General features: G+C 55.0%; 1 protein-coding gene across 6 annotated transcripts in view; it reads left to right on the forward strand.

Annotated features, from left to right (window-relative positions):
- The window catches only part of RBFOX3 (RNA binding fox-1 homolog 3), a 189,503-nt gene that overhangs the window by 41,293 nt on the left and 123,463 nt on the right, over positions 1–24,747 (forward strand). For 4 of the 6 annotated variants that reach the window (XM_054170636.1, XM_054170637.1, XM_054170631.1 and 1 more), the window contains exon 1: positions 2,171–2,369. The exons of 1 other annotated variant lie outside the window; for it this stretch is intronic. The gene's annotated coding sequence lies outside the window, so the exon portion shown is untranslated. Of the gene's footprint in view, positions 1–2,170; positions 2,370–24,747 lie in introns of those variants that run through there. One more of the 6 variants, XM_054170635.1, reaches the window with a different exon arrangement.

Here is a 24,747-nt window from a genome sequence, read left to right on the forward strand (position 1 = left end):
CAGCCCTGGGGCCCAAGGGGATCCCCACGTGCTGGGGTTTTCCTGTACCTTCTGCTTTCCCCCTCAGGAAAAAGTGTGAACAGAGCCCCAAGAGGTCGTGTCAGCTCTTGACCCCAGCCACAGCTATGAAAAGGAAAAACCTCATCATCGTTAAGGATAAAACCCAAAAAGGAGCAGTAATGTAGCAGCTTGCTCTGCCTCCCAGCAAAGGCCTTGAGTGGCAAATAGACTGTGAAATAAGCTAAGGGAGGGGAAAAAAGGGAAGAAAAACAAGTGTTTTTTGCAGATTGGTACTTGTTTGCCCTGGTTCAGGTAACAGGGGAGAGGCAGGGGGGTGCTGACTTCTGCATTTCCTAACTGCTGCTCTTCCTCCCCTGTCACTCTTGCTCACTCCCTGCCATTATCCTTGTCTGCTCCACCTCCTCCACTCCCACAGCCAGCTTTGGATGCTCACCCTCCTGGACACCCAGGGCCAGATTCCCCCAGTGGGTTGTTCTGGTGTTTCCCGGGAGCCCTGGTGCAGATGGAGCCCGGCTGGATGTGCTGCTCTGCTCAGGCCATTTCACACTGGGAAGCGTGGGTTGCCTAGCAATGCCCAGCATCCTCTCCTCCAGCGCCTGCACAGCACCCGGCCTGCATGGCTGCCCCTCCAGAGCGGGTACCAGCCTGCATTTCTAGGAACAGATGTCAACAGGGACCCGGTTCCCAGGCTCAAAATGCAGGGAACGTTTTGCAGAGCAGCGCTCTCCTGCCTTGCTGGTGCCTGGTTCTCCAAATCTGCTGCCTAAAGCATCTTCAGCCCCAATGAACCGTGAGGAAACGGCACAGCAGGGCATAGAAAGGAGCTGTCCTGGCCGGGTGCTGCCTTTGTCTGGCAGGTCGTGAGAACAAGGGCTGCTGCTTGCTGCTGTTGCTGTGCTGGGGTCGCACGGCTCGGCTGCGGGGGCTTACGCATCCCGGAGGGCTAAAAATACTCACATTTGTCATGCAAAATGGATGTTGAGATGGATGAGGTGCATTTGGTGCATTTCACAGTCCTCATTCGCGTTCTGGCTCTGTATAACCCTTGTGATTTTTCTTCAGAGCATTCCTCAAAGCTCTTAGGTGGGAACAAAGCTGTGTTGGGAGGGGAAGAGGGGAGCAGTGCCTGTTTTCAGGGGGTGTGTGGACCCTGCAGGACATTGTTAACGTCTCATGGGTGGACCCTGGGCCAAGTTCATCCGGAGTAAATGAGTAAATGATGGCTTAGACTGCAGGTATTTGGGTAGTCCACAGGAAATGTGATTTCTGGAGGTTCACTACAGATTTAACTGTTTGGAACCACAAGGAGATAATTGGAGCCAGAAAAAGGTGCTAAGCCCCATCCGGTAATGCTGGAAGGTGTGCAAGGACAGTTTGCTGCTGCTGCACCATGGAACATCCCCTGTCTGGGGAGCTTCAGGCTGCCTGGCCATACCTGGTAGCCGGGACCCTCAGTGCCATACTCAGCTGGCTTCCCTGGGGAGGAGGGAAACAGCAGGAGAGGCATTGCAATGATCCATCATGTCATCCCACTGAGGAATCCCACCCAACTCTTGGGCATCCCACCAATCCCTTGAGGCATTTTACTGACTCCTTGAGTGCCCTGCCCAGTGATGGAACCAGTACGGTGCTTGGGTGCAGAGCAGCTCAGGGATGTGCTCCTCACCTGCCTGTGGATCTGCACGGGTCAGTGCTGTGGAACATCTGGAAAATGGAGAGAAGGCTCTTAGAGCAGCTTCTGGCCGCTCCCAGGCAGCACCGAGCACAGCTCAGCTGTAGGCATGCTGGCCGGGCACCGCGGCTGTGCCACGGTTATTTTGGGGAAAAAAATGGAGGAAAAAGCCTTTTTCTGGTTCAGGGGTGGGAGCATGTGCTGAGCGCCTGCCGAGCACAATGCCCGGGGTGGGGCCTTACCGGGACCCCCTTGCTGAGGTGGGACCATGGGGGTGGGAGCGGGTCGTGAGCTCCCGGGGTGCAATCCGGGACTCGACCTTCCAGCCCCCCGCCCCTGCCTCCTAGCTCGGGTATCCCCTCCGACCCCACGGTGATGTCGGGGGGGGTGGGGATGCTGGGCAGGGGGCGGCAGCCGCGGGGCGGGGCGGGGGTGCGGCGGCGGCGGCCGGGGGCGGGAGCGCGCTCGCTCGCTCGCTCGTTCGTTCGCCGGCTCCGGGGGCGGCGGCGGTGGCGCGGGCGCAGCCGCGTGCGAGGCTGCCCGGTGAGGCGAGCCCCAGCCCGGCGAGCCCGGCCCGCTGCCGCCCCGGTCTCCGCTGCTCGGGAGATGCCGTTCGGCGGGTGGGGACCCACGGCTGCCCTTCGCCTCCGCCGCCGCGGCGGGGACTTCTGAGAGCGTGAGTTACCGGCAGGAGGGGGGAGCGGAGGTACCTGCATCAACACCCCCCCTTCCCCCCACGCTCCCTTTCCCCCTCCAGTCTGCCCTACGGCACCGGGGAGGGGAGCAGTGCGGGGAGGCTGCGGGCGGGGCAGCTCACCCCGATCGTGGAACGGCAAGACGGCGGCTAGGGCGGCCCTGGGGTGGGGGTGGGTTCCACCAGGAACCACACCGGGAGCCTGGAAGCGCATCCCAGGGGAAGGGTCAGTGCTCCAGGTGAGGTGGAGCGGGGTGCGGGCAGGGGGCTTTGGTGGCACAGTAGTTGCCCCGGTGCGCTCCGGGACGAAGTTTGGCTGCGGCGGGCGGTGCCGGCTCCGGACACCGAGCTGGGTCCGGTAACCGAAGCTGCCTGCTCCTAGCGGCTTTGACAGCGTTTGGTTTGTCTGTGCGAGAATGTGGGGCCAACTTCTCATTAAGTTTGCATTATAGGTGCTTAGCGGATGTCTTAATTAGGTGCTGTTGTTAACAGGAATATTGTGCTAATTAAAAGCGCAGCCTCCAGGTGAAGGGGAATTGTAAGGAAAAGTTGGATGAGGTGGAGTCTGGGTTAATGAGATGGAGGAGAAGAGGGTCCCATTCGGGCTGGGGAAGCAGGTGAAGTTGTGGGGCAGAGCTTGGACCTACTGCGAATGGACAGAGAACGGCAAGCGAGCAGCTTTCCCTGGGGTTTGCCTCTCCTGAATTCCAGTCTGTCTCCTGGAATTTCATTGCATGCTGTGCTGGTGCGTTGAGGGCTTGCAGTGTGGGGAGGGAGGAATGGAGAAGGCCCTTTCAAGTCCCCTGGTTTGTTGATGGTGCATGTGGAAGTGCCCATGCTGTTCTCTAGCTGCCTGTTTGCCACCGGTGCCCCGGCCGTGTGCATGCCAGGAGCCTGCACCGTGCCCAGCATCGCACCCAAAGGCAGATGATGTCTGAAGTAAACAAACGTGGTGCAGGGGTCCGGGAGCAGCCGTGCTGCCCAGGCTCTGCCCAGGAGCGAGGGCAAGGACCCATCCCTCTGGCTGGAACAGCTTGGGGAGCACTGGTGAGGCTTCGTTATCTCCTGTGTGTGTGCAGGCGGAGGGGTGGTGGTGGAGAACAGGGATTTCTCGGCTTCTCACTCCAGTAAGCATGACATTAACAACAGTGACTATTTTTGGCTGCCTTTCGTGAAGGTTTGGAACTCGCTGTCTGCCTCCGCAGAAGCCTCCTCAGGCAGGGTGGCTCCTGCCACCTGGTTTCTGTCCCTGGGGGGGACAGCCTGGGCTGGCTGCAGGTTGCTATGTGAGGCTGTGAGGTCAGAGAATACCTTGTTCTTTTTTCCCCTGCTAATTCTGCCCAGCGTTTTCTGGGATGTCTCAGGCTCATGGTTGATCTCAGGCTCATGGTTGATCTCAGGCTCATGGTTGATCTCAGGCTCATGGTTGATCTCAGGCTCATGGTTGATCTCAGGCTCATGGTTCATCTGGCAGCACTTCCAGCGTGTATTCCTCTGCCTCGGGGTTACTTGCCTTCCAATGGTGCCCAGCAGCTATGGCCAGGCTGGAGGCCTTGCTGGGTTCTCTGCAAACATGGATGAAGGCACTCTCCTCCCCAAAGAGCTTCCTGCTTTCAGGCTGAAATGGTTGAGGCGTGATAAAGCCTCACAAAGCAAGAAATTAAGGCTATTTTTTCTGGATAATAGATGGAGAAAGAGCCCAGAGTTGATAATTCTTGTAGAGGGATGATTGCAGCGGGTGGGGGCTGGCAGGGCTGCCCAGATCTGGCCAGTCGTTGGGAACTTGTTCTTGGCTCTGGGGAGCTGTGGTGAGGCTCTGCTTGTTGTTTCACAGAAAATCCAGGAGGGTTTTTTTTTCACCCCCTTTTCCTTTGAAGTGAGCTGTGGGATTGTTCAGCATCACAGAAAGCTTTGGCACAAGGGCACAGAAATGATTTGCTGCAGCGTTAGGTAAACCTTTTCCAGAGTTAAGGCAGTTGGTTTTGGGGCATGGCTGTGGGATCCTCTCACAGGGACATAAACGTCCTACAGTGAATGGAGGGGGTGGCTTTGGAGCACTGGAGATGAGAAGTCTGGAGCCCATAGGCCTGCTGACTGGTGGCTGTGAGCCCAGCCTCAGATACCTGAAGGGGCACATCGGGTACTGGGATGGGATTGGGAAACCCTCCAGCCCCACGGTGACAGTTCTTGCTCCTTCCTTCAGTTTAGGAACTGCATGGGGACAGATGTTGCAGAACTGGAAGCACTGGAAGAGCCATCAATAACAGACTTCTCCAGGAGCCTGCTTGGTACCACGCTGGGGTCCTCCATGGGTACCTTGCACTTGGCTGCAGGGCTGCTGTAGTGCTAGTCCCTTCCCTTCCTGCTGCTCTCCAAAGAGTGGGGCCTGGGCAGGTTGGGAGGTTTTAGGATGCTGACCCTTGCTCCATGTGATGCTGCCTCTGGAAAACTGGCTCTTCCAGCTTTACTTTTCCAGACCTGGCCAGCCATGCAAATTCCATGTGTTTCCCACTTACATGGTCCTTGCATGACAGGGGTTAGGATTTTTCTCTCCTTCCTTTACAAAATGAAGGTTCTCTGTCCCAGTTGCACTTACTGTTCCACCTCCTATCACTAGAACATGTTGTTAATTCCCACGTTCAGGTCCTGGGTGGTGGCATGGCTGGACAGTCTGCACATTGTGTTTGCTGCTGCTAGAGCCCATTGCTCTGGGCTGCTATGGCTTCTGTTTGCCTCCCCATCCTGTGCAGAAGGTTTCTTCTTTCCCACCCTGGGTGGGATGGTTTAGTTCATTATGCTGGCTGAGAGGGACCCTGTGCTTCCCTGGCCAGGGAGGAGTGCAGGAGGGGGGCTGGAACATGTGGCTGCTGGGGTTGGGTGCTTGGGGAAGGGGATGACTGTGTCCCCCCATCAGTCTGATGGCTCGAGCAGCATGCCCGGCACAGACCGTATTTGCTCGTTCGATGTAGAAATAAAGGGTTTCAAGTAAGTGCATTTACTAAATTAGTTTGTTGTCACCATTTTTCAGATGGATCAGCTGACAATAGATAAATGCCTCTGAAGGTTACTGAGATAACAAAAGGCATGAGGGAAGTTCCTTAATTTATTTGTGTTCCCTTTTAATTTATGGTCTTATGGGGGGGAGGGGAGAGCATGCTGAATAATGACTGACTTACTCTTTTCAGACAACCATGGAGGGGGAAGTGAAGCTGGTGAAGAGGTTTGAGGCTGAGCTTAGTGGAGCAGGTTTGAACTGGAGGTGGTGCAGCTGTGGACCTGCACAGCTAACGTTGCGTGGTGCTGGTATCCTGGAGCTCCTTGAGCATCACCTCAGAGCAGGCTTTGGAGGTGCTGGGGGAGGTTTGGATGGCAACATCTCTGTTTTTTACACATCTGGAATGAGGAGGCTCAGGAGGCTGAGGTGCCTTTCTTGAGGGTGTGGAGTGAGTCAGTGTCTCAGCTGGCTTTGAAAGGTGACCTGCAGAGCAGCTGGCTTTCAAATGGGTCTGAACGCCTTTTGCTTGTCGTGATGAATACAATGAAGTGGAAAGGAGACATTTTCAAGCCTGTGAGCTGACAGGCCTCCCACATATTGGCTCAGAGCCCGTGGTGACCCTCCTCTGCCCTCCCCAACCCCAGCTGTTGCTGGCAGTCAGCTCTAGCCACCCTGAGGGGGCTTCGGTGCCCCCCAAGCCCTCAGGGGACCCTTTCTCTGCCAGTGAGCCAGCCGGGAAGCTGAGCCCAGAGCCCTGGTGTCTTCTCCCACTGGGATGGTCCTTCTGTTGCTGGGCTGCTCTGCTGGGGGGCTGCTGGCAGCAGCTGCTTTCTTCCTCCCCAACCCCTGGCAGTGCAGGCAGGGGCTGTTCCAGGGCTTTCTGTGGGAATTGTTTGAGGTATTTTGGGATGTGCCTTCTTGCAAATTAATTGACAGGCTGAGATGCTCAACCAGGAGGCAAAATTTTCTTCTCTGGAATTTCATCAGTTACTGAGATTAAGGGGTTTTTTGGTTTTGTGTTTTTTTTTTTTTTAAAACCCTTTATTTTTAATAAACCAATCTAAAGCTAGCTCCTTCTTTTGCTCAGCTCGATCTCAGATGCTCCAGGCATCATTGTGTCTTCCAGACAAGACAAGATTGAATTTCTGATGGGTAGAAATAAGCGTACAAGTGTGGGATCCTTTTTCATCTTTCCTTATCCAGTGTGTGCATGTCCCCCTGCCCTCCTTGCCCATCACTGCCTGCTGTGGGTTGTCCTGCCAGCAGCTCATGCCCATCCTAGGCTTTGCTGAGCAGCCTTGATCCCATTCCCTTGTTGGCATCTCCAGACCTCCCATCTTGGACCCAGACTGTGGGCATGCCTTGGCAACAGAGTGGGATCTGTGCAGTCATAAACCAAGTTGCTGTATCCCAGTTCGACTGGCCAGAGCTCCCTTTTGGGCTGTGTTTTCCCTCCATGGCTCTTGCCATGTTCCTCTGGTCATTGTGGCAGGAGAGTTGGTATTTTATTCCAGCTATGGCACATGGCTGTGCAGCGTGATAGCTGGTACCGTGGGACCCTGGCACAGGGAGGAACAGCCAGGCCTGCAGCCCCATTGAGCGGTTGTTCATGTTCCCCCCCTCCCCCCCTTAGTAATTTTTTGGCTTTACTACTCAGAAATTGAAACTGTTTCTGTGAGTTTCCAAGGCAGAGAGCAGCTCTGCTGCTCAGTCCCTCATTGCTTGTGGCAGGCAGAGGGCTGCAAGCATGGATCCCACAGCAGCAGGGAGAAGATCCACAGGGTTTTGTTGCTGGCAAAAGTGGTTTCTCCTTGTATTTTGCTGTTATTTTTTCCCCCAAGTAGCACAGGAACCATGTACTTGTGTGGGCCCTGCCTGGCTGCCTGTGTCCCTGCTGTGGGGATGCTTCTACCTGGGAAAATAAAAATAGAGCTAAGCGGGGATGATGGCTACTGAACCCCAGCTGGTTTCTTCCTCTCCTGGCTGTGCTGCAGTGCCTGGCATGCATATGCCCAAAATGCCCTCCCAGCTGCATGGCTCTGCCCAGGCAGGAGGTGGGTGAAAATAGGGTTTAAATATCTAAGAGGCTCTGGGCTCACTGGGATGTGAGTAGGATCATTGATGCTCCCTTTGGGCAATCTGAATTTCTTGAAACTGGGAACTGGGCGACGGCCTGAGTTCTGTAATGGGCTAAAACCATCTTGAGGGATGAGGGAGCAGAGCCAGTGCTTGGAGAAAAAGGAGAAGTCATTGCAACTGGAATTTATGGAAGTGATAAAACAACTTTTGACAACAGGCTCACCTCCTCCACAGCTGGGAGGGGAATATCTTCCTCTTGTCGGATCGATAAACAATTAATTCTAAAGCAGGGAGCCAGAGAAAGAGGGAGAGTTTTCCAGATTCCTAAACTCTTAATCAAGCTCTGGGTAAAACACAGATGTGAGAATCTGAGACCTGCTGATAAAAATCTTGACCTTGATAACTGGTTGCTCAGTTCCTGGACCGCAGATGATACTTCCTTCGCTGAATAAATCCACTTTTAAACATTGAACTTATTCCTAGATATTTATGCCTCCAACATATTTAGTGTAGCTTTACTTAATAATCTGCTTCCAAATGCTGATTTTCTTTCCCCCCTCACATTTTAATTGGATACTAATTTCCATTCAGAATCAGCTTAAATTAAATGACTTTTAAAATGCAGTAAATAACACATACAGTTCACTTAGTCTTAACAACAGCTGTGAAAATAAGGAATCCAAAGAACTCTTTAAGCTTTCACGTGGTGCATCCTTCTTGTTAGGACCTGGCATTCTGTTTTGCTCCCTGTGACATCTTTGTGGATTGGCCAGTAAGAAAGAAAAGATTAATTTTAAGGCAGAAGGAAATGCAATACTCTGTGGTGATTTGACTGGAGGCTGTCCTCATCCTGACAGCACTGGTTGGGTTTGGCCCTTGTGTGAAGGTGCAACTGGGTGCTGTCTGTTTGTGGGGCAGGAGGTGGGGTGGGCAGTGGCACTGTGTTTGTGTTTGGGTGCCCGGTTGGGCTTGGACAGTTTTCCATGTCATTTTCTTTGGGGCTCAAAATGTGCAGTGGGCAGGTGATGATGGCACTAGTGTCCCACGTCTATGGGTTTAGGAGGTCACTGGGAGCAGTGACAGACCTCTGGTCCCTGGTAGGTCCTCTATCACCTGCCTTGGCTGCTGCTGTGACTGATGGAAACTGTGGGCTTCAATTAAACTTCCCTGAACGGCATTCAGGATTTTGATGCCTGATGAGAACAGCGCTGCCAGGCCATGGGTACAATGGAGTGTTGCCTGTTTGCAGGCTGGGAAGTTCTGCTTGCTCCCCAGGAGTTACTGGGGTTGTCTGAGAGCCTGTTTCATGGGAAAAAGGGATTAGGGCTCTGACACAACTTATGGGCTTGGTTTCTGAGCAGTGAAGGAATTTCTGCTGTAACACTGCAGCAGGCATTGGGCTGGTGTGAGCTGCTGGCTGAACTGGGGACCAACCCTGCTTTTGGCTGCTTGCTGGGCCCTGGCAAGGGGTGTCACGGACCTGGTAACTGGTGAGTGTGGGAGAGGGGCTGGGGTGCTGCCTGTGCTGGGCTCTGCCTGTGGCTGAGGCTGTTGAGCACGTAGAAATGGTGGCTGCTGCTGGAGAGCATCGCTCTGCGCCGAGGGGCTCTGCAGGCAGCCCAGGTAATCTGCAGGGCACCGCAGCGCTGCTGCAGCTGCCCAGAGCTGCCTTATGTGGGATGCTCCTGCTGCGCCTGGGGGGCTCTGGCAGCACCAGGACACGCCAGCAGCATCCCAGCCGCACCCCGGCAGCACCAGTGGGGCTCTCTCTTTGCTCGGAGCGTAGCCACAAAACCCCTCAGAGCCGCGAGCAAACCGGGGTTGCACGGAAGGTTCTTGCAGGCAGATCCAGGCGGGAAGGTGCTTCATGGGATATGCAAATCCCAGTATGAAGAGAGGCCTAAATAATTATCCCTTTAGCTGGATTCTTTTTTTTTTTTTTTTAAATAAAGCTATCTACAGTATATTGGAGAAGTAATTAGGAATCCTGAGCTGGCTGTATCTCGATCTTTATAGCAACATAGCTGATAAAGCATGATTCAGGGACCTCGTTATCTTTTTTTAAAGAAGTTTTTATTTAACTTCCGTGAAGTTGCCATGGTTACTCCTGTGCATGGCTTCCCTGCCTCTCTTGCCTTAAGTGCAGCTGCTAGCGTTGAGAATTAAAACATCTACATTTGGAGCAGCCCCGGCCTCCCCCCCCCCCCCCTCCCCCCCCGCTGCAATCGCGGCTGTGCTTCCGCGGCAGGAGAGGCTGCGGCTCAGGAGTGTCGTCCCTGCCGACCCTGGCAAAGGCATTTTCAGCTCCTGTGTGAGAGCTGCTTGGCTTGGTAAAGCCCTGCCCTTCCCCAGCTAAATAAACAACCCAGCAGGAAGGATTTGGAGGGTGGCTTCGGTCCCCCTCAGCACGGTGAAGAGGCATTTGTGCTTCCATCGCCTCTGCAGTGATGCACCTTGGGTGGCTGTTGCTCTGTGTACGCTGCTGCTAAACGGTGTTGATGGCCTCATCCACATCTCCAACCTCCAGAACCAAGGCTGGGGCTCTGGTTCCTTGTCTAGGACAGAGGAAACCTTGCTGCTGGTGGAGTTGGTTCCACCTGCCACAGTGCCTCTGTGGGGCTGGGGCTGCCCAGGGGTGAGAAGATCTCTTTTTATCTTAGTGAAGAAGTTGACTGGTGGAATGGTCTGTATCTGGACCAGTGGAGGAATGTGGATGGTCCTGGAGTCTGCTGCGCAGAGCTCTGGACCACTGCCCTCATACAAGTACTAGAAGCCTGGGTTTAGAGTTTCCTCCTGTGGTGGAATCAGTTGCTGGCTTTTCAGATATGGTGTGGAGAACACTGGTGGGTTTGTGCAGGTGTGGCTGTGAGCACCCCAGATCAGAGCTGCTGGGGTGGCCCAGAGCAGTTGTGCCAAGGTGGCTTCGCAGGTGCAGGTAGCCTCTGGCTTCTTTGCTTCCTCCATGTCCTTCATGGTCCTGGCAGCCTCAAGAGCAGGTACTGAGGAATGCTGCAGCAGCTATCATGTGCAAGAGTAGCTTTGCAGCCATACCCCGAAGCTGACTGGGGACAAGAGACATGCTGGTCGGGCATTTCTCTTGCAGGGGGTGTGCCACCATGGGTTTCCCCGCATTACTGCACAGCCCCTAACATCCTGGGCAGTTTTCCTCCAGTGCAGGCAGGGGAAGAGGGCTGCTCCACCAGCACGCTGTCAGTGACAGAGATTAAGTGGCTCGTCAGTGCGTGGGATTCCGGTGATGTGCCAGGATGTGCACCGCTGGGCATTGGCACAGCCTGGGATGCTCTCTGCTGCAGCACATGAGGCTGCCACGGGGTGGTGGTGGGGCTCTGGGGCTCAAAGCTGGATGGAGAGAGTGGTGGTGGGCACTGGGAGCAGGGACCAGCACCCCAGAGTCCCGATTTCCTCTGCGTTTTGGCTAACAGGGCCTCGTTGTGTGGGAACAGACGGCGGCGGGGGGTTTTGTGAGCCCAAACGAGCCCTCTCTGGATCCTGCGCCGGGAGGCTGCCGGTGCAGGCGTGAGGAGCCAAAGTGGGGTATGAGATCAGCCCATTTCCATGGCAACGGCCATGACATAAGACACCGACAGGAGATGTTTAGTGATAACACGTCTTGAGCTAGGCAAACCCAAGAAGTTGGGGAGCTGAAGAGACCCAGGAGCCAGCCTCGACCGGCCCGGGAGCTGGGCACAGGGAGCGATGCTAGAGCTGGGGGAGCCTCCAGAAAGGAAAATCAATATTCGAGCAGTTGTTTGATGAGGAGGAGGCGCCTTCTCCTGCCAGTGAAGGGCTTTCATTTCTGCTGGCAGGGGCATTTGGGTCTCGCGGGTGCTTGGCGCTGCCGCTCCGATCCGCTTCCTGACCCCGCGGCGCCGGCCAGGTAATGAGGAGCCCTGTGCAGGGCCGGCGATACCGGCCATCTGTCCAGGGCCGCGCTGAACTCTGTCCTCATTATGTCTGTCAAAGTTTTGTCAAGCTTCCCCTCCTGCTCCTCTCGGCGTTTTTAAGCAGCGGAGGGTGGGAGGGTGCGTGGGAGGTGAAGCCGCACCAGAAATAATCCTGCGCGTTCGGGGGTGCGAGCGGCGCTGCGGGAAGCCACCTCTCCCCGGCAGCCCCGCTGCTGCCCGCCGGCTGTTTGCCTGCTTCACAAAGTCCCCCGGATGAAGTGAGCAGCTTTTATTTGTTTGTCTCCCCTTTCTTCCTCCTCCCTCCCTCCCTGTCTTTATTTCTCTTTTTCCTTCTCCGTTTTCCTTCCTGATGAAAGATTTTCTTGCAGTGTCAAGGCAATGTGACCTGGTTCCGTAATAAAGAGGAGGCTTATTAGAATTAAAGCCCAACAGTGTTAAAAAAGCAATCTTTGCAAGATTGAGGCCATGAGGGAATTGTAAATTCTCAGCAAAGACCTCATTTAAAGACCAGGATGAAAACACATGCGCACGCACTGAAGCCTGGCACCGTGAGGGGATGGCTGGTTAGGAGGAGAATTTGGGGGGGACGAGGGAGTGGAGAAGCACTCAGGTCCTCTTTGAATTGCCTGAGGTCCTTCTGTTGGGCAGATGTGTTTGTAGCTGCGCTCGCTCCTTGACTGGGGTGGCTCCATGAACATCCCCTGGGTTTGGGTTTGTTTTCCTTGCTCCTCTGGGGACATTCCCCACCCCCCTCTCTGTTCCTGTGCATCCCCTCCCGGCGTGGCCGCCCACCTATCATGGCGGTGGGAGCGATGGCAGCCAGTGCTGAGCATGCAGCCGGTGAGTCAGGCTGCTCTGGCTCTGTGTGAGCTCCTTGGGGCGTGGGGCTCCTGCAGCTGCTACCCACAGAAGTTCCCTTGGGATGTGATGGTGCTGGGTTGATGCTAGAGCCAATGGGGAGATCTGAGCTGAGATGTCCCTCCTGAGGGTGAGATGTGCCACTTCTGCAGACCCTCTGCCCTGGTGCTGGGTGCTCCTCACACATGCGAGCTGGACTTGCAATGGGTCATGGTGCTCTGCAAGGCATGGTGTGGCTGTGTCCTCATCCTTCCTGGAATGTGCTTCCCTCCCACCTGCTTCTTTGGGAGTCTAGATGGGACAAGGGCAGCTTTTTGTCCATGACCAGGGAGCTAGTGAGCACATTGTGGTGCATGAGCAGCAGATGAAGTGACCCCACTGCCCTCCAGCAGCTCCCCTTTCTCCTTCCTCCTGGACTTTTTCCTTGGCTGCACCTTGAAATCTGTATTCAGTTTTGAGCCTCGCTATAAGAAAGACATTGAGGTGCTGGAGTATGTCCAAAGGAGAGCAGCGAAGCTGGTTATGGGTCTAGAGCACAAGTCCTAATGATGAGTGACTAAAGGAACTGGGGTTGTTCATCCTGGAGAAAAAGGAGGCTCAGGGGAGACCTTCTTACTCTCTACAGCTCCCTCAAAGGAGGTTATGGTGAGGTAGGGGTCAGTCTCTTCTCCCAAAGAATAAGCAATAGGATGAGAGGAAACAACCTCAAGTTGTGCCAGGAGAGGTTTAGGTTGGACATGAGGAACAGTTCCTTCTCCAAAAGGGTTGCCAAGGCCTGGAAGAGGCTGTCCAGCGCAGTGGTGGAGTCCTCATCCCTGGAGGGACTGAAGAGCTGTGTAGATGTGGTGCTGAGGGGCATGGTTTAGTGGTGATTTGGCAGTGTTGGGTTAATGGTTAGACTCGACGATTTAAAAATTCTTTTCCAACCATGATTCTATGATTCCTGCACTTTGGGTTTTTTTTCTCCTCTTCCTGCTGTTTTTATCTCCGGAGCTGCTGCTCTGTTCCCAGTGCCGGCTGTGGGGAGTGAGTGTGGAACAAGCGGAGGAGCTGTCAGAGTGGCCCCAGAGCTCCTGCTGTCCGCAGAGCAGCAGTCCCTGCCATTCCCCTCGGTGGTCTGTTGTCATGATTTGCTGTTATCTGTCTAATTAGGAGTCAGCTCTCCTGGCAGGAGCGCGGCGGCTGCTCCGGCTCTGAGTGCCGGGCACACCTGTGGTGCAGCAGAAATGAGGATGTCTTAAGCAGCAAAAGGGAGGGCTGATGTGTTCATCAGCTCTCCTGCCTGAGGTCAGGGCTGCGGGAGCCTGTGCTGCCCACTGCCGGCTGGCCGAGGGGAAGGGGCTGCTGGCAGCCGGGGGACATCAGGGCTCCTGTTCAGCCATGCCTCAGGTCAGCAAGGGACTCTCGGGTGCTCTGATCTGGTGAATTCTGGTGCCCTGAGCCTGATGTTGCAGGGAAGAAGACACCATCTCCTGTAGCTTTGTGTCCTGATGCCTGTGACCAAGGCCGACCCTCTACCTCTCCTGCCAGGTGAGACCTGCTGCTCCAGTAGCCAGAGGGACTGACACACCTGTGCCAGCAGATGCTGCCAAGGGATTGCGTGTCAGGGAGCATTTTCTTCCAGGTCTCACTCAAGTGCAGGGGGAAACACAGGGCAGTTGAGTTCAGGGCTGTGCTGTGTTCCTGTGACACATGGTGCACAGTTCAGCTGTAGCCTCTGCTGTCCCTTCTGCTCCTGGATATTTATAGCCAGGCAGAGCTGTGCCCAGCCCTGCAGTGCTGCTCTGGCTGAGTGTCGGAGCTCCACATTGGCTGGGGGAGCAGAGGGGCTCCAGGTTCCTGCTTGGGGTGTTTGGCACTGGGGAGATGTTCTTGGTCAGGGTGGGAGCTGGGTGCCCATGGAGCTGGGCTGTATCGGTGCCATGTGGAGGGGTGGGGGGCAGGTGCTGTGGCTCTGCTGCCACCTGAGAAGACAAACAGGGTTTGGAGTCCATGGTGTGCATGGACACAGTGGTTCTGCTCTCCAGAACCACACTGGTCATCTCCTGCTGTGTGGCTGGTGCCACTGGCTGGTTTATGCTGCTCCAGAAGTAGCAAGGTGGCTGGGCACTGAGTTCTGAGGTCTCTTGCAGGGCTGTTTGAAAGGAAAGCTCCTTGTGGACACTGCTCAGCTGGGTGCCTAGGTGCACAGTTGTGGCCATAATTGGGATGTCTGCAGAATTGGGATGTCTGCAGACCTGTGTGCAAGGGCTTTGCTCTTCTCTGCAGCTATCCCTCTGACAGTGGTTAGTGAGGAAACTCTTGCTGCAGCCTTTGAAGCCTGTAGATGCTCTTTTGCCCCTGAGCTTGCTCCATGCTGGGGGAGCTGCAGGATTCAGGGATGCTTCAGACCATGACCCAGGTCAGAACTTGCAGACTGCTGTCTCCTTTTTCTGTAGCACTTAGCAAAGTGGTGATGATCTCATGTGTGACTGGAGTTGGATTTATCCTGAGATGTGACTTTGAATATGGGGTGAATGGTGGGATTTGGCCAGATGGGCTTTGGGGGCACCTTGGTTACCTCCTGTCCTCTGAATCTGCTGCAAAGACTCTGAGGGGCATCTCAGGAGGTGCAGAAGGGTTCTTTCCCAAAGGGCTTTGAGCAGACCACTACCCCATTGCCAGGGTCCTGTTAGGAAGGCAAGGCTGCCACCTCTCCCTAACATACCCTGAACTGAACATCTCCTCTAGGAACCTCTCACTCCAGGATAAATGGCCTTTCTGTCCTGAGCCTGTGTGAGTTACTCTGATGTTTTGCTGGTGAGTAGACACGAGTAGGGGAGTCAGGTGTTGGATTGGGTGATAGGCAAGAGAAACAATCTCTGGGAGGCCATCAATTTGGATTAAGCTTTGTGAACTGGGATGTAGGGTAATCACCATCCTTCATTTCAGAGAGGTAAGAAACAAGTCAGCTTCTTTATGGATCATTATAGCTGCAGCTGGAATTGCTTCCACCCCAGCCATGGGCAAGCATCCCCGCTGGCTGGAGGGGATGCAGGAGGGCATAAAGCTGAAGGAGTAAGCTGCCTGGGGCAGAGCACACAGGGCCAGATACGGTTCTGGAGCTGTGAACTTGATTCTGACCTCACTGCCTTCCTTGCTGGTGGAGATGACCCTGCCTGAGGGCTGGCTCCTTCCCTCAGGGTGCTGGAGCTGGGTGAGGTGAGTGGTAGGAGTTGTTGTGGAAACAAACTCCCCAATTCCTCTGAGCTGTCCAGAGGTGGGATCCCATCTGGTCCTCCTGCTAGTGCCTTTTGGCCTTGACTGGACTTCCTCCAGCTGTGTCCATCATGCCAGACTCCCAGAGGGGTGTTGGAGGTGCTCTTTGACCAGAGCTCAGTACCCATCCCTCAGCACAGCATCACAGCAGGTGCTGTGGTCAGGGATGGGGACCAACCACTGCCTCGATCTGTTTGTGCAACATCTCCCAGCTCCAAGCCCTGCGATGGCTGGCAGGAGCTGCGGAGCCTCTCCCCGGGCCCGCTGACAACAGCGCTCTCCAGGCACCCTCCTCCTCCTCCCGCCTGTGCTCGCCCACGCGCAGGCAGCGATAAAAGGCTCAGCCCCGTAAACAAGGGGGGAGAGGAGGAGTGATGAAATGGAAATGGGGCAGCGGTCTGAGGCGGGGGAGCGTGGCTGTAAATCCCGAACCAGCCAAGCAGAGCTGGTGGGGCTGGTGCAGCTGGAGCGCTGCCTCTGGCCGCGCTGGGGAGATGCTCGCGGGCCGGCGGCGAGAAGAGATCTGTTTTGGGGCTCGCCGAGCAGAAGGCGTTCTCTTCCCTCTTCTTCCCTTTTTGTTTGTACTTTTATATATATATATATATATATATATATATATATCTGCGTGCTTCATTTTCCTGAAGCTGTCATTTTACATAAACCTCTCAGCGAGGTACATCCATTCCCACTGCCAAAATCTCCATATCAAACACTTGTAACACGCCGCCGAACTGACAGCCCTGACTCTCGGCGCTCCGTGGCGTTACAAAGGGGATGCTGCGTCGGTGAAGGATATAAATACATGCATTGAAATGACACACAGCAAGCTCGCTCTCCAGCCTGCTCTCTCTCCCCTGCTTGTTTGCTGCCCAGTTTAAAATTTAGCTGCAACTTCAGAGCCGGTGCCCACGGCCCTCCCGGCAGCACCCCGCTGGGGTGGGCAGAGGGGCTGCAGGGTGTGTGGCACGGCGTGGTTGCTGTGGGTGCAGGGCTGGGGTGTCGCATGTGCTGTGGGGGGTAGGTGCAGGCAGGTCCTGGGGTTGCAGAGGGAGAAGGATTAGGGGGTGCTGGTCATAGAATTGTTAGGGTTGGAAGGGACTTCAATGATCATTTAGTTCCAACCCCACTGCCATGGGCATGGACACCTCACACTAGATCGTGTTGCTCAGAGATACATCTATCCTGGCCTTAAAAACCTCCAGGGATGGGGCTTATACCACCTCCCTGGGCAACCTGTTCCAATGCCTTTAAGGTCCTTTCGAACCCCAATCAGTCTATTCTGTGACTTCCAAGCAGTGATGCTTGCTGAACTGGGAAGGGCTTCTCCATCCTAGCAAAGCACTCAAACTTGTCATGCCACAGTCTGGGTTTAAGAATATGGTTTCTCTGGGATGTAGTTCATTCCCCACCTCCACCATGGCTGCTGCTTGCTTCTCCCTGAGCCCCCTTTGCTCAGCAAACAGTGGCACCTCTGTGGCTAGGGTCCTCATGATGATGGGGCCAGCAATCCCAGAATGGTGCAGCCCCAAGGTACCTCACAGCCCTGGTGATTCTCTTTGGCTTGAAACTCTCTTTTCCTCAAATTCCTTCTTAATGGGAATGTGGGGACGGAGGGAGTGAAGATATCTGCCTGCTTTCTTTTCAAAGAGAATTATTTTCTTCTGGATGAAATTCAAATGCAAGCCCAAATCTTTCTTCCTTTGCAATGGAGAAGGAAGGAAATGCAAAACACACTCTCCACCCCGCAAGTCTAGCAGGCTTGCAGCTGATGGGCAGAACCATTCTTGCTTGTCCTGGGATTCCCTCATTCCTTTTCAGGAAGAAGTTGTTGTCATTGCTGATGGTGTTGTCACTGTGAGCTGCCAGGCTGGCCGTGAGCACCACTCTGCTCTTCCCCAGGATGAGATGTGGTCACCTAGGGAGGCAATGAGATGCTGGAGCAGGTCACAGGGGGATGGGCTCTGCTGATGTGCCCAGAGCTCCTGTGGTTCCTTTCTTCTTTCCCTGGGGCCACCTCGTTCCTTTGGCACTGACAGATGCCACAGGGGGCTTGTCACTGGTTTGGACTTGGGGCCATGGGGCAGCACCAGCCTGAGCCAGGGAAGGGCAGCAGCAGTAATCCCAGTTTAGGCACGAGAGCACTGGGAGAATGGGACTGTGTGGTTAGGGAAGCAGTGACTGAAATTGCAGGAGTGGCAGCAGCAGTCAGGTTCTCTTGGTTCTCTCCTTCTGTTCCCCAGAGCTCTCCACAAGCAGCCTAAAATAGACAGAAACTGGCTGTGCCTGCAGCGGGGGACGTGCTGCTGCGAGGATTGGTGTGCAAGGCAGGATCAGTGCTGGATCCATCCCTCCTCATGTGACCTGTTGGGGCACCCCATGATGGGTTGATGCTGCTGCTCCTGGGGCACCCTTTGCACGCCTTCCCCCCACCCCTTTTCCTTACCACGTCAATGTGCTTTGCTTTGTCAGGGTGAGCTCCCTCATGCTGTTGGTGGCTTGGTCCTTCTTCCAGCCTTGCTGGGGGAGCAAACTGGGAGCAGAACTTAGAGGGACGTGGGGCTCACTGGGGTCTGTGGGCTCTGCTTCCTGCATTATGTGGCTCCGTTGCTCCATCAGTTGTTCCCTTACCAGCGTGTGCTGGCCAGTGCTGTGAGCTCTGACTGGCATAGTGGGTACCTCATCACTTGCTTGGTGGCTTCTGCTGTGCTTGCAGACAGGAACTTTGACGTGGGAAAAATATGAGAGTTATTTTTTTAATGTAGTGCCCTTAAAATGGTTTTTAATTGAGTTCATTTCTGCAAGTTCGATGATAAATTTTTAAGCACCTCGACGTGGGGAGAGACAGGTCTGAGCTCAGCTCTTCTGCTTCTCCTGTGAGACAAGCTCCAGGACTTGAAATGTTTCTGAATTGTTGCTGTGTCCATCCTCTCAGCTTGCTGCCCTCCAGCTAAGGGGAAGATTGGCACATGCATGGAGGATATGTCCACCCCCAAACTCCTGTCCTCCCAGCTCTGCTACCCAGGATGGTGATGCTGGGCAACGTGGATGTGCTCTGAGTCAGGTATCTGGAGATCCAGCTTGGTCAAGGTGGCCCTCAGAGGGTTTGCACTGGCTCCTGCTCAGGGCACAAGGTTCATGGGGGTAGATGCAGAGTGCATGACTGTGACTGCATTGCCCTATCTGGATGGGGAAGGTGTCTGGGCACAGCAGTAGGTGAGCAGCTTCTGCTCTGTGTCTGTGCCTCCTTCCAGCCAGGATGAATCAGCCTTTCTCAAGGACCTGTGAGCAATCTGCCACCACTGTGGCCTCGAGTCCTTGGGGAGAAGCAGCCCTCCCTGGGCTGAGGAGCCATGGAGGGTGAGGGCAGCAGCAGTGCAAGCTGCGATGCCATCTGCTGCCCTCGCTGCTAGATAGGCACAGACCTCATGTCCCCAAATGGCTCTTTTTAGAGGAGAGAAGTGCACCTGCCTGGCAGCACTGCTGGGGGCCTAGGCAGTGCCAATGTGCTTGGGCTGCCAGCTGTTGGGGGTTGTACTGTGCCTGTGGGGCTCTTGTGGCCACCGGGTGCCCACTGTGGGCTCAGGGCAGTCCCCATGGCTGAGGACTGGGATTTCCTTTTCCCACCCAGGCCTGGCCCATGGCTCCAGTGTGTACCTTGGCCTGGAGCCCCATGTTTGCCCTGCAGGAGAGGTGGCCATCCGTCCTGGCACTGGGAGCCATCCTGGAGCTGGGATAGGTGTGTGCCTGAGCTCTCTCCAGGCCCGCGTACTGATGTGTGTGATGGGTGCAGCTGTAAAACCAGAGATGGGGCTGCTGCTGGTAGGAACAGGAGCAAATGGAACACAAACCACTGCACAGAATGAGATGGCACCCTTTGGTCCATGGCTATGCTGTGGAGCAGGCTCCCTTTGGCCATCAGAGCCCCAGGAGTGCTCTGAAGCTAGCGGGGCTTGGCTGAGAGATGAACACCTAGCCCCAGCTCTGGACCATTGTGCTTCCAAATCCCATCCCCTCTCCTTGCTGAATGCTGTGGTGGGTGGCTGGGCATGCTGGGTTTGCCCATCTGCTGCTGGTGGGGAGGTGGGAGCGTGGTGTGCTTTGGCTCAACTGGAGCATCACCTTTGGCTTGGCCACTTCACAGGACCTGTCAGGGGCAGGCAGTGCCTCTCTGGCATTGCCAGTACCTGCCCTTGGTTCTCTACTCCCTTGCCCACTGGCAGTGGCAGCTGCTGCCTCTGAGCCTGGCTGGGTGCAGCCCCTGGTGCCAGCTGCCTCCAGGCTACCTTCCCTCTTCCCCACTTTGTCCAGAGGCTCTTCCCTGCCTGCCTCGCTGTTCCTGCAAGAGTGCTGGTGTTGGAGAGCAGGAGTGTGCAGGTGTGGGGAGGGGGCAGCTTGAGCTGAGCAGAGGGGTTGGGTGGGCCATGGGCTGCTGCTGTGAGCGATGGGGGGGAAGATGGTCTCTGCAGGCAAAGTTCATGAACGTTCATCACTGGTGATGGGAAGTTTTTGTAGGTGCTGATTAACTGCCTCCCTCTGATGTGACATGGCAAGATAAAATATGAGCGACTGCATTCTTTGACTTAAAACTTAATTAAAACTATATATCAAAACTGTAAGACCCTAGGCTTAATAAAACCTGATAAAATTATACTAATACACTTCAATTTCAATCCAAGGCTCCCTGATGGAAGAGCGTGAGAGGCTGAACCCATAACTAGATTAGAAACACCTCCTATGCAATATTTATGGTGCTGTCCTGCTTGAGATGCATGGCCTCCGAGGAAGACTCTGGCACTGTGATGAAGAGCTGTTGTCAGCCCAGCTTACATGTAAATAGGAGAGAGGGCAAAACCACACATGTGTGGTCCTGGCAGGGAAGAGCGATTTTGGGGCTGCACTAGCCCCAGAAAGTGAGCTTGTGGAGGGTTAGGTGCTGCTTACACCCCAAGCTGCTCTGCTGTGGGGATGCCCATGATCCCAGCCCTGCCTGCTGCCATCCCTTGTCTGCAGTGCTGGTGGCCCAGCAGCCGTTTGTCTGGGGGAAGGGAGAGGTGGGGAGCTCCAGTGGGTGGGCTCTGCCCACAGGCTCCTGCCAGCTGCTCATAGCTATTGGCCACTTTGCCTTCAGGGCTGATTTATTGAGTGAGATGCTGCAGGTTGGATCAGAGGCTTAGAGCCAGAGCCATGCAATTAGGAGTGGAGTGGAGAAAATGAGCCAGTTAGTTTGGTGTGCTGGAATGTGGCCATCCTGGTGGGGAAGGTGGCAGTCAAGCTGCTGGTGGGGGGTGGGTGGGTTCATTTTGTGGTGGAGGTGCCCCTGTACTCCCCCTGCTCCAGGCAGAAATCAGCAGGAGCACGCAGGTTCCCAGACCATCCCCACTACTGGAAGTGCTCTCTCAGCCTTTCCCAACTGGTTTCATCTCTCCAAAATTTCACTTTTGGGCGGAAATGCCCCAAGTTTGTATCTGCAGAGGGGCTTGTGCCCAGGGCAGGCATCACTCCATGCTGTGCAGTGAGGTTTGGGGTTACTGGCAGGCTCAGTGCGGCTCAGCTGGCTGCAGTGCCATGGGAAGCAGCTCTGGCAGACTGCTAATGTGGAGCATAAATCGTGGTGGAGACAGGGGAGGTCAGAGGAGGGAGGCAGGACCAGTAAAGCATCACGGTCAATGAGACTCTGTCCTAGAAGAAGCCAGGGTCTCATTTCAGAGTGAAGGGAAAACACAAAGCGATGCTCTACAAGGATGGGTGGCTGTGGGGGCACTGCCCTGCACAGCCAAGCTGCTGCTGGAGCCACGCTGGCCATGCCCCTCTGCCCACTGGGACATGAGGTCCAGCCTCCTTGCCTGCCACACTGGCCACATCTGTACTCCTCTACCTGCCACAGTGGATTTGGGGGGCCGAGACCGCTTTTTGGTGTGTTTGCACACAACCTGGAGGGATCTGCAGCGATGACAGCCAACAGAGCAGGATGTTTCTGCTGCCTTCTCTTCCTTGGGTTGCCCCCAAACCCACTGGAACAACCCAGCTGTGTCTTGGCTGAGTTGGTGTGCCTGGATGGGACACGGAACACAGAGCAGGCTTTAGGTGTACAGGAGGAATCAGAGCCATCTGTCAGGGCTGGGGGTGCAGCCATGGGTTGGGGGTGCTGCTGGGACCTGATGCTGTTGGAGGACTCTGTGCCTATCTCCCATGCCTGAGGGCGGTGGCCCCATCTGCCCCTGCCGTTCCCTTGTCTCCTGTCCCTTCCAGGTGACCAGGCACATGTCTCCAAGGAACACTGATGTGTGTTGGTGTTTCTCCAAGGCAGTGACAGCCTGTGTTCCTCTAGCAGCGAGCGACCTGACTTGACCCCCGGTGCTGGAGAGGGGGGTGAGGTGGGTGCTGGGCTGGCGGGGAGCATCTTCCCAGGCAGGAGGGGACCTGGTGGGCAGCATCAGCCCTATCCTCTTGCCACCTCCACAGATTCCCAGGGAAGTGGAAGCAAAGGCAGAGCAAATGGAGAAGAGATGGCTGTCCGTGAGCCAGTGCCCATCTCTGGCCACCCTGCGTTGTCCTTTCTCCCCCAGTTTGCCCCCTCCTGCCATCCCTCTCCCCAGCCTGGCGCGGGGATGGCTGTGCCCAGTGCTCCATGGAGCTGTATTTTCAGAGACTGCGGGGGATGTCGTGTGTGTAAAATTAGCACTGCCTTGTTAGTCCTTTTCAGGCTAATTCGGAGTGAAATGCTTTAGCAGCGGTGGGCTGATTCTATCAGGAGAACAAGAACTAATTAAATTCACTCTGACCATCAAGCAGTAAATTATTTATACCCAGACAGATGCAATCTAATCTGTAGCATCCAGCCCCACCGAACTTGCATCCCCCTTGGTTTGGGGGTGAGAAGCAGATGAAGTGTGCAGGAAGGCAAAGGTGGGCAGGGGAGAAGCAGGGGGGCTCGGGGGCAGAGCAAGGGCAGCCAGGGGAAGCAAATTTGTTTGCTTCCTGGTGCCAGTGCTGTGACAGGGCCTCTTTGTTGGCACTGTGACCCCTGGCTCTGCCTGGGGAACTCCAGGTTGTGTGGGGCTGCGGAGGTGACACCAGGGAGGAACAACTGGAAGAAGGGACAGAATGTCCCCCAGAGCTTCTTGTATTCCTCCATCTCAGAGAGCAGGCACCAGACCTGCACTGCGGGGCAGGAAGGTGGCAGGGCTGGCACTGCCCTTGGCCAGCATCAGCAGTGAAGTGCATCTTTCTCCTCCTCCTCCTGGGGCGGAAGGCTGAACACTGTGCAGAGGTGAGGGCAGGTTTCTAGCTGCCATGTCTCTGTCCCTGTGCTGCCTGCAATCTCCATCACCCTCCTCCCTGCATCTCCCCCAGGCCCAGTGGCAGCAGGCAGGGCAGGCAGCTCAGCTCAGGGCAGAGAGGAACTGTTATCATCTCCTCAAGGATTTCTCTTTTTTTTTTGGTTATCTGATGCTGGTGTCTGATTAGATCGTTCTTGCACCTCAGTAGTAACATGAGCTTCCACTGTGTAAAAGCTGCAGTTCACTCTAATTGCTATTGAGCCAAATCCTTCTTCTTCTCTCCAGTCAAATGGAAAGAGTGAAAAAATCATTGTCTGATCCTTCAGGGGATTGTAAAGGATTCCAGCAAGCTGGAAAACTGTGCTGGTTGGTGCTGTGTAAAATAGTGTGTTCAAAATGATCCTGCCATTATTTATGTTAGCGGGACACCAGGGACTAATGCAGAGCAGCCACAGCAGTGCCTTGTGAGGACAGTCCCTGAAGCTGTGGGGAAGGGGATCTCCATCCTGCCTTGGGCAGGCTGGTTTAGCTGGTGAGAGCTCTGACAGGAACCACTGGGGCACCTGAGTGGATGGGCAGGGTTAACAGGGCTGGGTTTCCGTGGGTTTTGGCCAGGAGAGCAGCCAACTGAGCCCCCAGAGCAGCGTCTCCCCAGGAGCTGCCCCACTGCTTCTGCAACCAAGAGGGTGGCAGAGGGACAGCTCCTCTGGAGGTGATTTTTGGGCTCTCTCTGAATTTATGAAGGTGTTTAAATATATTTGTCCATAATACTCGAGGTAAAGATGCAGATAAAAGACTCCAGGGTCACATGTTGCAAAGCCCATCAGCAGGCAGCCCCTCTTCCCCCCTCTTCCCCCCTCTTCCCCCCTCTTCCCCCCTCTTCCCCCCTCTTCCCCCCTCTTCCCCCCTCTTCCCCCCTCTTCCCCCCTCTTCCCCCCTCTTCCCCCCTCTTCCCCCCTCTTCCCCCCTCTTCCCCCCTCTTCCCCCCTCTTCCCCCCTCTTCCCCCCTCTTCCCCCCTCTTCCCCCCTCTTCCCCCCTCTTCCCCCCTCTTCCCCCGTTTTGGGACGGTTGAGCCCAAACGGTGTTTGCATTTGCACCAGCGATTAATCTCTGTAGCAGGGGAGGGAACTCCTGTTATGAATCAGGCTCATAACTCTCTGCACACATATTTCCAAAGCCCTGTTGAACTATTAATCCTCCTGGCTCCCTGGGGTAGGGAGGATGGAGGGGGAAATGTCACCTTGTGGCAGGAGAGCTGTGATCGGCAGCCAAGGCAGGCAGCTCTGTCTTGGAGATGGCTCCTGGTCTCCAGATCACTCTGATGGACCATGTGGCCTCACAATTGATTTAAAAAGGGGAAGGGAAAAAAAAAAAAAAAAGGAAAAAAAAAAAAGAAAAGGAAAAAAAAAAAAGAAGAAAAAAAAGAGGAGGCAACTGCTTAGCTCTGGTTTTGCTGCTGCTGAGAGGACAGATTTGCCTGCTGGCAGCTCTCTGCCATTAAATGGATGAGCTATTCAAGTGTGGGTTATGGATTTAGGATCAGCCTGACTGTGCTGGAGAAGACACACGATGCTGAGCCCAGATGGATGTGTGGTCCAAGATGGGGGCCTGGGGGGAGCTGACACACTCTTTTCAATAGCAGCAGAAGGTGGGATGGATGGAGGAACCTTCACCAGGAGCAGATAACCTTGCAAAGGGAGAGAAGCTCCTCCAGACTCCTCCTTCGGCACACAAAGCGACTTGGCCAGGTCCTTTCTGAGGAGGTGCATAGGGAGGGACACACACATGCTGCAACCTCCACGAGTGGAGAGGCTGAAAGATGAGCAGGAAAAGCAAGTCCAGGTTTCAGCTCATGGACAAATTGGATAAGAGGAGATTGGTCAAACTGGCACCACTGGCAGGAAGGGATTGGGAGTTTCCTTCTGGGTTTGGTGAAATGGGCTGGAAGTGATCACAGGGTATG

Source organism: Dryobates pubescens, chromosome 20 (genome assembly GCF_014839835.1).
Source record: "Dryobates pubescens isolate bDryPub1 chromosome 20, bDryPub1.pri, whole genome shotgun sequence".
NCBI lineage: Eukaryota > Metazoa > Chordata > Aves > Piciformes > Picidae > Dryobates > Dryobates pubescens.